Source organism: Myodes glareolus, chromosome 7, assembly GCF_982192425.1.
Source record: "Myodes glareolus chromosome 7, mMyoGla1.1, whole genome shotgun sequence".
NCBI lineage: Eukaryota > Metazoa > Chordata > Mammalia > Rodentia > Cricetidae > Myodes > Myodes glareolus.
The window spans coordinates 93278116-93288452 of NC_142032.1; positions in this window are offsets into that span (position 1 = coordinate 93278116).

Below are 10337 nucleotides of genomic sequence, written 5' to 3' on the forward strand. Positions count from 1 at the left end.
TAGTCTGGTATCACAGACTTGAGAAGGCAGAGACTGTCCTAAACAGAATGGAAACTGAGGAGCCACCCTCTATTGTCCTTGAAGCTGATCTTCACCTTCCAAGAACCATGACCGAAGTCAAGGTCAAAGCCATAAGAAATGTCCCCAGATGCCCTGCATGACCGCTGTTGGCCAAAGATGCCTTCGCTGACCCTGCAAAGTAAAAGCCCAGATATAATTAGGGATCAAAGTAAAGGCCAAAAAATAGGAGGAAGGGGCTCATCTCAGTTGCAGAAATAAAAGAGTGACTCCCTGCTTGTTGGAAGAAAAATGGAGGTTAGAATTCTATGGGACTTTCACTTCTCATAATCCAATTGGCAAAAATCCCGAAGTTTGACCCTGAATTTTCTTCATAAGACTGTGGGGAGATGACGTTCTTCTACCTCACTGATGGGAAAGGAAAAGGTTGCATTCCCTTGGGGAAACTCAGCAATGTCAAGGAACCTTATACACTCATTCTTCTTCTAGGTCAGGACATCCCCTCCCCCCATCTCCCACATCTACATCTGAAGGAGAAAAGGTGATGAATGAGGCCGGTCCTTGCGGGAACGTTTATGGTTCTGTTTGGCCAATTTTATATTTGTCTTTGTTTCTTGACTCGGAAAATCATGCAGCCCAAGCTGGCCCTGAACTTCCAGTCTTCCTTCCTTTACGTCCTGGGTGCTGGTGGGCTCCAGGGGTGCACCACACCATCCAGTTCACACTGCGAAGAGTCACAAGCGCAAACATTCGAGAGACCCATGAGAATCTGTATACAAGAGAACGTGCACCATTACCTCTCAGAGCCCGAGTCACCACATTTAATATAGTATTTTCCAGTTCCATCCATTTTCCTACAAATTCCATAACTTCATTCTCCTTTATGACTCGACAAAATTCCATTGTGTGAGGATAGTTGTCATTATCCATTCATCAGCAGATGGGCATCAGGCTATTTATTTCCTAATACAAATAGCAATAAGCACAAATAGGCAAGGATCTCCTTGGTAGGAGATAGAGTCCTTTATGTGCACGTTCAGGAGGGTACCACTGCGTCATATGGAAGTTCTATGTTTAGTCTTTCGAGAAATCTCCATTCTGGTTTCCATGGTGGCTGTATCAGCTCACACTCGGTGAATTGTGTTTCTCTTTCCTTACAGCCTCTCTCTCCAGCTTTTGTTCTTTTTCATTTTTTTTCTCCAAGACAGGGTTTCTATGTGTACTAGCCCTGACTGTCCTGAAACTCACTCTATAAACCAGGCTGACCTCGAACTTACAGAGCTCCACCTGCCTCTGCCTCCTGAGTGCTGGAGGCATGAGCCACCACACCTGGCTTGTTATTTTTTTCTTGATGAGAGCCACCCTAACTAAAGCAAGATGGTATCTCAAAGTTGTTTTAATTTGTATTTTCTTGGAGGCAGGATGCTGAGTACTTTTTAAAATATTTATTGGTCATTTGTATTTCTTCTCTTGAGAATTCTATGTTCAGTTCCTCCGCCTTTTTTATTATTATTATTATCATTATCATTATTATTATGATTTCCTTGTTTAGGCTTCTGAGTTCTTTGTAGGTTTTGGGGAGATCCTGTGAGATGTACAGACGCCCCGTGCCTTCGTCTCTACTGGAACTGAGATGGCAGCCTCCCCCTGCTGTTTCGCCCTCACCGTACCCAAAGGTGCCATGCAGGCTGCTAGGGAAAGAGCTGTCGACAGTCTTACTCAGCTGGGGACACTGGAGATGCAATAATACCAACATCTAGGCAAGTGCGCACACTAGTGCAATAATGGAGGAGGCCATGATGGATCTTTGCGGCCCATCCTACGATTTCACGGTGCTTCCTAAAGCACCATCCAGCTATTGCTGCTCAAACAGCTGGTGCCCTCCGCACCCAGCCCCAGCCCCAGCTGCACTGCTTCCCTCTTGTAGCATCCTCTGAGAGGTCCTGGCTATCAACAAACATTTTACCCTCAGCCCACCTGGAAGCTCAAAGGATTAACACCCCTTGGAGCAACCTTTGCCCAGTACAAGACAAGAGTCCAGAGCCAAGGGTGAATGTCCTCAGCCATAGGGAGCAGGTCATCTCGAGGCACATTTTTTTAGTTCCTCAGAGGTTCCCTGTCTGCTTGAGCCCAACTACCCATCAAAATCTATTCCAGGTCTCATTCCCATGGGTCTCATTACTGCCCCTAGTGGCCACTACAGGAATGAATTACTAATGGATGTTCATTGTCTTAGACTGCCTTACAAGAAAACCCCAATTATGGAGAAAGATGGGCTACAGAAAGAGTCTAAATAATCACCCCTAGGGGAAAGAGAATCAGGGGGAAAGAGGAGACCATGAATAGAAATTACATTTTACAAATAGCTTCCACATTTTAGTCTTGCCTTTCGATAAGTTTAAGTAGTTTATGTCATCAGGAAATAAAAATCAGACTTCAAAGGGTAATCCCTATATTGAAAGTCAAGTGACATACAACCCCTACCCATGTTTAATTTTGGATGAATGAACTCTTCCAAATGACTTTAGGCATATTTTTAATTAAAAATAACAGGGAATGTGAAGCTGTGCCGGGCTGTCGTGTCGTTAGAGGGGACCGCCACTGCTATTCTGAGACCGTTGTGTGCGTAACATGGGACGAAGTTGTAATTATCCCGAAGTCATTTGGAGCCTGTGTTTTCAATGCAGTGAAAAGAGATACGGATCCAGTGACGTGTTGCTTAACTACGGGCATCCTTGCTGAGAGATGCGTCATCTGGCAACTTCATCACTATACAAAGACCGTACGCTGTGGTTACAAAAACAAGGTGGTTCAGTTCTGTCTATGCGAACATGTGATGCTTGAAACTGGGCCATCTCACTTAATATTATACTTCCTAGTTCCATCCATTTTCCTGCAAAATTCATGATTTCACTTTTCATGTTAGCATGTATATCTATTCTCATTATCCTTTTATCTGTTGCTGGATAGCGGGGCGGCCTCCATTTCCTTGCTGTGGCTAATAGAGCTCCTACAATATGGATGTCCACATGTCTTTGTGGGAGGAGGTGGAGTCCTTTAGGTGTTTGCCTGGAAATAGTACAGTGGGGTAAATGTAGGGAAATCCTAAAAAAAACTAGAAAGGAGACCATGAGAGAAGGAAATTAGGTAATGAGGAAGGATGGCTACAAAAGACATGTGGGCCATAACATAGGGAGAGAGATTTGGTACTGGTAGCACTGGAGTTGGGGAGGAGAGAGGAAGGGATAATCTACATTTTGCTTGTTAAAGTCATAATGATATTTGGTACCTTGTAGGTTATTTTTTAAAAAAAAATAAGGTAGCTACAATGTCACTGGGCTATATACTCTTATGAGACACCATTGTTAATGTGGGTACTTGCTAGCCAAGACATCATACTATATATCAGGGTATAAAATTGATGATTTACAAAACTAGAAGGGAAAAGAGGAAAGAAAAGAAAAGCTTATAACTGCAATGTTTAATCTTGATTGTCTACATGATGGAACTTAGAACCACACCTGGAGATATATCTCTGGGGGTGCATCCAGAAAGGTTAAACTAAGGAGGAAAGACACCACCCCCAAACCTCAGTGACAAGATTCAGTGGACTGGGGTCCCAGACTGAATAAAAAAAGAAAAAGGAAAATGAAGTACCACCATCCGTATTGCTACTTTGTGATGCAGAAGCAACGTGGCCAGTTGCCTCAAGCTCCCCTGTTGTGCTTCCCAGGCTATGACTGAGTGTACTCTAGACTGTGAGCCAAAACACAGGGCTCCCCCTTACGTGCTTTGGTACTGTATTTTACCACAGCAATGAGAAAAGTAACTAATACAATAACATTTAATTTTTATAGGCACACACACATATATACAATTCCACTTTATGATTAGGCCATAAATCAGTTAATCAAATTACTAAAGTGACACCCAGTTTCTGACTTAAAATAGGCACTTGTGATCAAGATATATTTTAGAATATAGATGTGTGTGTGTGTGTATGTGTGTGTATGTGTGCGTGCACACATATATAACAACAGTTAATAGAAAAAGAAGCCATGAATTTGAAATGGAGCAAGGAGGGATATATGAGAAGGTTTGGTGGGAGGAAAGGAAAGGAAGGTGAAATGTAATTATATTATAATTTCAAAAAAAGAAATAATTTTTAAAAATCAGGCCACTGTAAAGACCAGTGAGCTAGATCATCAGAGGGCACCTATTGTCAAGCCTGAAGAGCTGAATTGGATCCCCAGAACCCACACGGCAGAAGAGGAGCCCTGACTCCCACAAGCTCTCCTCCAGCTTCCACATGCACGGGCAGGTGTGCCCTCCCACACAAAAAACACACAAATATAATTTATGAAATTAAAAATATAGCTTTGTTAGGAATGAGTTAGTCACGCTGTATGTTCTGTTCCTCTATTTTTTAAGAATAAAAGATTAAAAGTAGCTGAATAATTTATATTAGGAAATATAATAATGTACGTGGAAATGAAAGGCACTAAAAGAGAAGAGAATCTTTTAGAAGAAAAATCCACACGCTAAGCGATATCAACAGCAGAGGAGCTTCAAAGCCAGATGTAACACAATTTCTAATTGGTCTTAATAATAAAAACCCAGAGTCAGATATGGGGATAAATGCTGAGCGATCAGAGAAGTAAAGGATCCAGCCACTAGAGAGACTTCTTACCTCAACTTAGTTCTTACCTTACCTCCTATTCATCCCCGGACTGAATAGGACTGAGCTCCTGTCTCCTCCCTGCCTTATATTCCTCTCTCCATCCAGCCATATCCCTTCCTGTCTGCACCTCCCTACTGCTGGGATTAAAGGCCTGTGACACCCAAATGCTGGGATCAAAGGTGTGAGCCACCACCCAGTTCTGTTGCTTTTAGACTGGTTCATTCTCACAGAGCCCAGAGTGTCCTTGAACTCCTGATCTTCCTGCTTCCTTTTCCCAAGCGCTGGGATTAAAGGTGTGTGCCACCACTGCCTGGCCTCTATGGTTAACTAGAGGCTAGTTCTACACTCTGATCTTCAGGCAAGCTTCGTTTGTTAGAGCACAAGCAAACTATGACCGCAGCCAGATGTGACTGCCTGCGCTAGGAGCCAGGCCCTTCCTCGGCAAGCACACCCCTTCACAAACCGTTTGACTTCTGGACCAGAAGGAAAGTTGTCTTTGGATGGCTACCATGCCAGGTGCCATTGTCCCCTTTGAATGCTGACAGTAACCATTGCCCTCTCCATTTTACTCGGTAAGTGCTACCTCAGACAGTCAGGTAACTTCACTGTTGCCACCTAACAAAACACGAAGGAACCAGCCTGTGAACTCAAAGTCCCTCTGGCTTCAGATCTCCGATGCTCCTAGCCCAGATGAGAACACCTGATTCCCTCCTCCAGAGAGAGCCCTCTTCCCATCCACAAAGACAACCTTCAGCTCCCCACTCCTCCCTGGTGTCCATGAGCTCCTCCCAGCCCTTCTCTGGTCAGCATGGCATGGCTTCAAATCTTTACATCGTTCGCTGAATACCTTCCACTTTGCACAAATCACCTTACACACGAAAGACACAGAGGTGGACGCTGGTTTTCAGATCCGGACTGATGGGCTGACCAAAGTCAAGCCTTAGGCCCTATGACCTGGTGTCAGTGTTGCAGAACACGGCTTAGGAAGGCTTTGTCACCTCTGATGGCAACCCAGGCACAGGACTGGCTCATAATGAGTGTTTCCTCAGCTGGAGCTCCCGCAGCCTCATGCCCTGCTAAGCCAGCTCCCCTGTTCCTACACCTTTGAACCCCAATTCAGAATTTCCCCATTATTGACATCATCTGCTAATAACAAGTGCCTGTTGCTGGAAAATGGACTGAACCGGCACCACTGAGCACGGCGTTGCTGGCACCACTGAGCAGGCGTTGCGGGCACCACTGAGCACGGCGTTGTGGTCACCACTGAGCAGGCGTTGCGGGCACCACTGAGCATGGCGTTGCTGGCACCACTGAGCAGGCGTTGCGGACACCTCTGAGCAGGCGTTGCTGCTTTGCAGCCCCTGCTCCGCGGGCGGCCTCTCTGAACATTCCCATTGCTCCTGGGGCTGGCATTGGTCACACTCTCCTCCCACCAGCTGCTAAGGCTGCAAGAGCTGAGTGGTACCAGAATTCGGGGCTCTGGAGTCGCTCTTCAGTGGCCAGTGGCCATGCTGAGCAGGGTGTTTTGGTTAGGGAATGATCCGCTGCCAAGAACATTTCAAGGGCTGATTTTCTCTTTCTCTGAGGGTTGTTTACTCCACAGCTTTCTGCTTCCCCAGAGCCTCCCCAGAATGCCCTGCCACAATCTGTGATCTGAGAGCACCCGGCTTGCCTGAAGGAAGAAACTCATTTCTGTCCTCACAAGGGGGAAACCGTCATGTTTTCTCACTTGTCTAGGACGTGTTCCCCAGGCTGGTTGTAGAACTGAAACATGGGACGCTATTAGCTGCCCCAAGCTGCGCACTGCCCAGCAGAGGTTGTCTGTCCTTGGAGGTGTGGTCCTACATTGCCCATCTACTCTGCCAAGCTAACAGGTCCCACCTTAAGCTGATCTATGAAATATTTCACAAGAACGCTCAGGAGAGCACACTGCAGTTCTGTCCCTTTCTAATTAGTCAAACCAAAGCTTAAATTTTAGTTAAAATGTCTAGACTTAGTTTAACGGAAACGGTGGCCAGGTAGTGTTGTGACAAGAGCCAGGGTTCTACCACTAGTGATCTGTGTGAGTTTGGGCACGTAATTGTACCGTCTGAGCCCCTACTCCCTCTTATGCTATAGTTACAGAGATAGTGTGTGGGTTTTCTCATCACACACATAATGTTATGGGAACCGAGCATGATGGCACATACCTGCAATCGCAGCATTAAGACCAAAGTAGGAGCTCAAGGCCAACCTAGGATATGTAGTGAGTTCTAGGCCAGCCTGTTCATCAAAATAAGAAGGGGACCTTGTTGCAAAAATAAAGGGTTTTTATCTGGAGAGAGAGTGGCAATGAGGAAGGGTAATAGGGGGTGAAAATTACAATATTCATTATGTACTTGCATGAAACTATGAAATGAAGAGTCAGAAATGGTGCTGTTCTTGCTCGCTAGCATACTAGTTACCAACTAGAGCCGAGCTGCTCTGTACTGCCAATCACTCCTCTGACAGAGGTCCTCTGCCATTTGAGAGCCCTCCACAGAAACAGGGACAGTCTTCCTGGCCCCTGAGAGCTCGGGGATGGAGGGAGGACTCCATCAGACATGAACTGTTGGGAGTTTGTACAATGCTTGAAGCTATTTCCCAGGTGGACCCAGGAGAGCTTTCTTTCTTCTCGCACTGCCCACATTCCAGGTTCTTCTCAAGGGTTGGGTGGGGCTCAGACAGACCCTGAGTCTATGAGGTGTTTCACAGAAAGCCCATCTGAACACTAAATCTGTGACAGAGAGATGCCTCTGGCTGTGGTCTGCCCTTGCTCCCCTCCAGTGGGTTCTCCACTCCTTTCTTCCCTTTGTTTAAACGGCCAGTGAAGAGTTGGTGGGAAGGCGAGGAGCCACAGTGCCTCTAGGGCCCTGACAGACTGGATTCTGGATACTGAGAGGAAAGTTGAAGTCACAGGACCTTTTCCTGAGGCCAAGCCCTACCCACTGAGCCTTCCAGGTTAAAGACTGGGGAGCCAAAGGATGCGATGTCTTTGCTCTTTCAAGTTTACTTTGCACCTAAAATAGACTTGCGAGAGGCCCTTAAAGGGCCAGAGGGATGGCTCAGCAGTTAAGAGCACTTGCTACACTTCCAGACGTTCTAATCTTGGTTCCCAGCACCTGTATTCAGGCTCGGGACAACTGCCTGTAACTCTAGTTCCAGGAAATCTGGTGCCCTCTTCTGGACTCGATGAATATCTGCACACACGTACACACACACACACACACACACACACACACACACACAAATAATAAAAATACTTTTAAAAGACAACCAGTCAGCAATAATGTTATTTCCCTGACTAATATCTTAATCTTTTGAGAGTAGGACAGGGCTGTGATCTTTATTAAAGAAAGGGCTGATACAAGGATCTGTGGTTTAGCAGCAATATATGGCTTCCTGATACTAAAGTAGAGGCTAATGGAATCCCTACCCGGTCACCAGCATCCCTGGGAACCCCAGGCTCTCGAAGGAGAACATCTTACTGCACAAACACATCTGGGGTCAAGCTTCCTGCAGGGAACTCACGCACACCCAATTCTTTGTCCTAAACACACTGGGCAAGACAGAAGCTGGGAAGGTTACACTCGCTTGTCCTCCACAGGGAAGGAACCATCTAAGTGCAGAAGAAATAATGCTCCCTCCATCATCCTCCTGACAAACGCTACCCAACCCTGCCCACACAGCTCCTGGCCTTTCTCCGTGACTCTTGCCTACATCAAAGGCTGCACCACTGAGGTGTCTCGATGACAAGGGCTAAGATGTTCTTCAGCTTTAGTGCCTGAGAGTGTAGGAACTCTGTCTGACTCTGCCATCTGCAGGTTCTGTGACTTTCCACACGTTGTCCCTCTTCTCTCTGTGTGTGCCTCACCGCCCTGTTCTGCCAATGACGTAATCACAGCCGCTACCCTTGGGCTGCTGTTTGAAGATGGTGCTGGAACTGTACAGTTGATGGTGATCTGTGTTGCCCACATTTAGCAAAGGCCCATTTATGGAAGGAACAAAATTGACTGCTGAGCAATTGGGAAACCTTTTACCTTCTGCTTAGATTTGCTATAAGCTTGGCATTGCTCTTAAAATACGCAATACTATATTTATGTGTGTGTGTGTATACATATATATATATATTTACACTTATTTATTGGGGTGCCATGGTACATACATTACATGCATGGAGGTCACAGAACAGTGAGTGGGAGTCAGCTCTTGCCTTCTTCCATGTGGCTCATGGGGATCAAGCCCAATCTATCGGCAGTGGCAGTGAGCACCTCTACTTTCTGGACCCCCGTGCCAGCCCTCCTGGCCTCTTAGCTTGAGCCTGGCTCCCAGGGGTGCCTTGGCATCTGCTCTCCCACAAGCCATAAAACCTTCTCCCACTGTCCCTGGGTCCCTGGATGGGATAGCTTACAACTTATGTCCCCTCCAGGCATCAGAGTAGTAGTGGGGGAAGCTTCTGATGGAAACAGCTGCTCAGGCAGCGCATTTCTCTGAACGTGTAGTAGAGTTACCAGAAGAGAAAAGTCAATAACCTGGGAACTTCAGTTAGGTCAGTTCCATGAAAGCCACCCAGCCCTGGCCAGGCCCAGCTGAGCTTCAACCCAGGCCTGAAGCATCTCACCCAAACCCCACGCCAAACTCTTCCCTCGCAGGCTCAGCAGACTCCCAAGCCTGAAAGGTGGGTAGGCACACTTGGAGCCCCCCAACCCAAATCACCCAACCCTTTTATTGAGGCTCTGGGGGTCATAAACAAGCAGGCCTGACATACGGGTCATTCCTGAGACGCCTGCTTCATTGGCTTTAAAGGCCCCTTGGCAGCAAAGAATTTCAAAGCCACTAACTCCATAGTATATTAAAGTGGAATAAATTCCTCTGAATGGTCCTCAGGTGAGAACCCACACTTAACAAATATCTCCTGCTTCCTATTACAGGACCCAAGGCTGACCCCTTGTGGTCCCGAGGACTAGCTGAAGACGGCCTTTACCAAATCCATCAATCAATCTCTCTCTCTCCCTCTCTCTTCCTCTCCTTCCCTCCCTCCCCCATTCCTCCTTATCTCCAGATAGGCTACCAGAATAAGATTTTTTTAACCTTAGTTCCAATAAAAACACTAAAATGTGATTGTTCAACCAGGAAAAGATATCAGAGACCAAAAGTACCATAAAATAGGCTTCCCCAAATATGCAATCTTTCCAAAGGCTCTGTAGTCTCAAGCACTTGGTCTATAACTCTTTAGAGTATGCAAAGCAGATTCAAAACAGTCTTTCCTCCCAACCTTCCCAGCTTCATTTCTGTCTCCTGCTCCTGCTCTTCATGTCCCAGTGATGTGATGTGCAATGCCTCTCAGTCCTAACAGGCTGCAGCTTTAGGCCTTTGTGTCCTGGCTCTGCTTCACATCTGTCCTTGAAGGTTAGCCTCAATGTCTCTCATTCCTAAAGCCAACATTAGCTCTCCAATGAAAGTCCATCATTACCTTGACTCTGACCAATTTCTTGGTTTTTCCCGATTGGCATCAGAGAACATGCACATGAGCCTTAGCCCCTAACAGCTTCTGAGGTCCTTAGGACCTGGGCAACTTCACCTCATGGGCATGGTGCATGCACATTGGTAATCTCCTAGC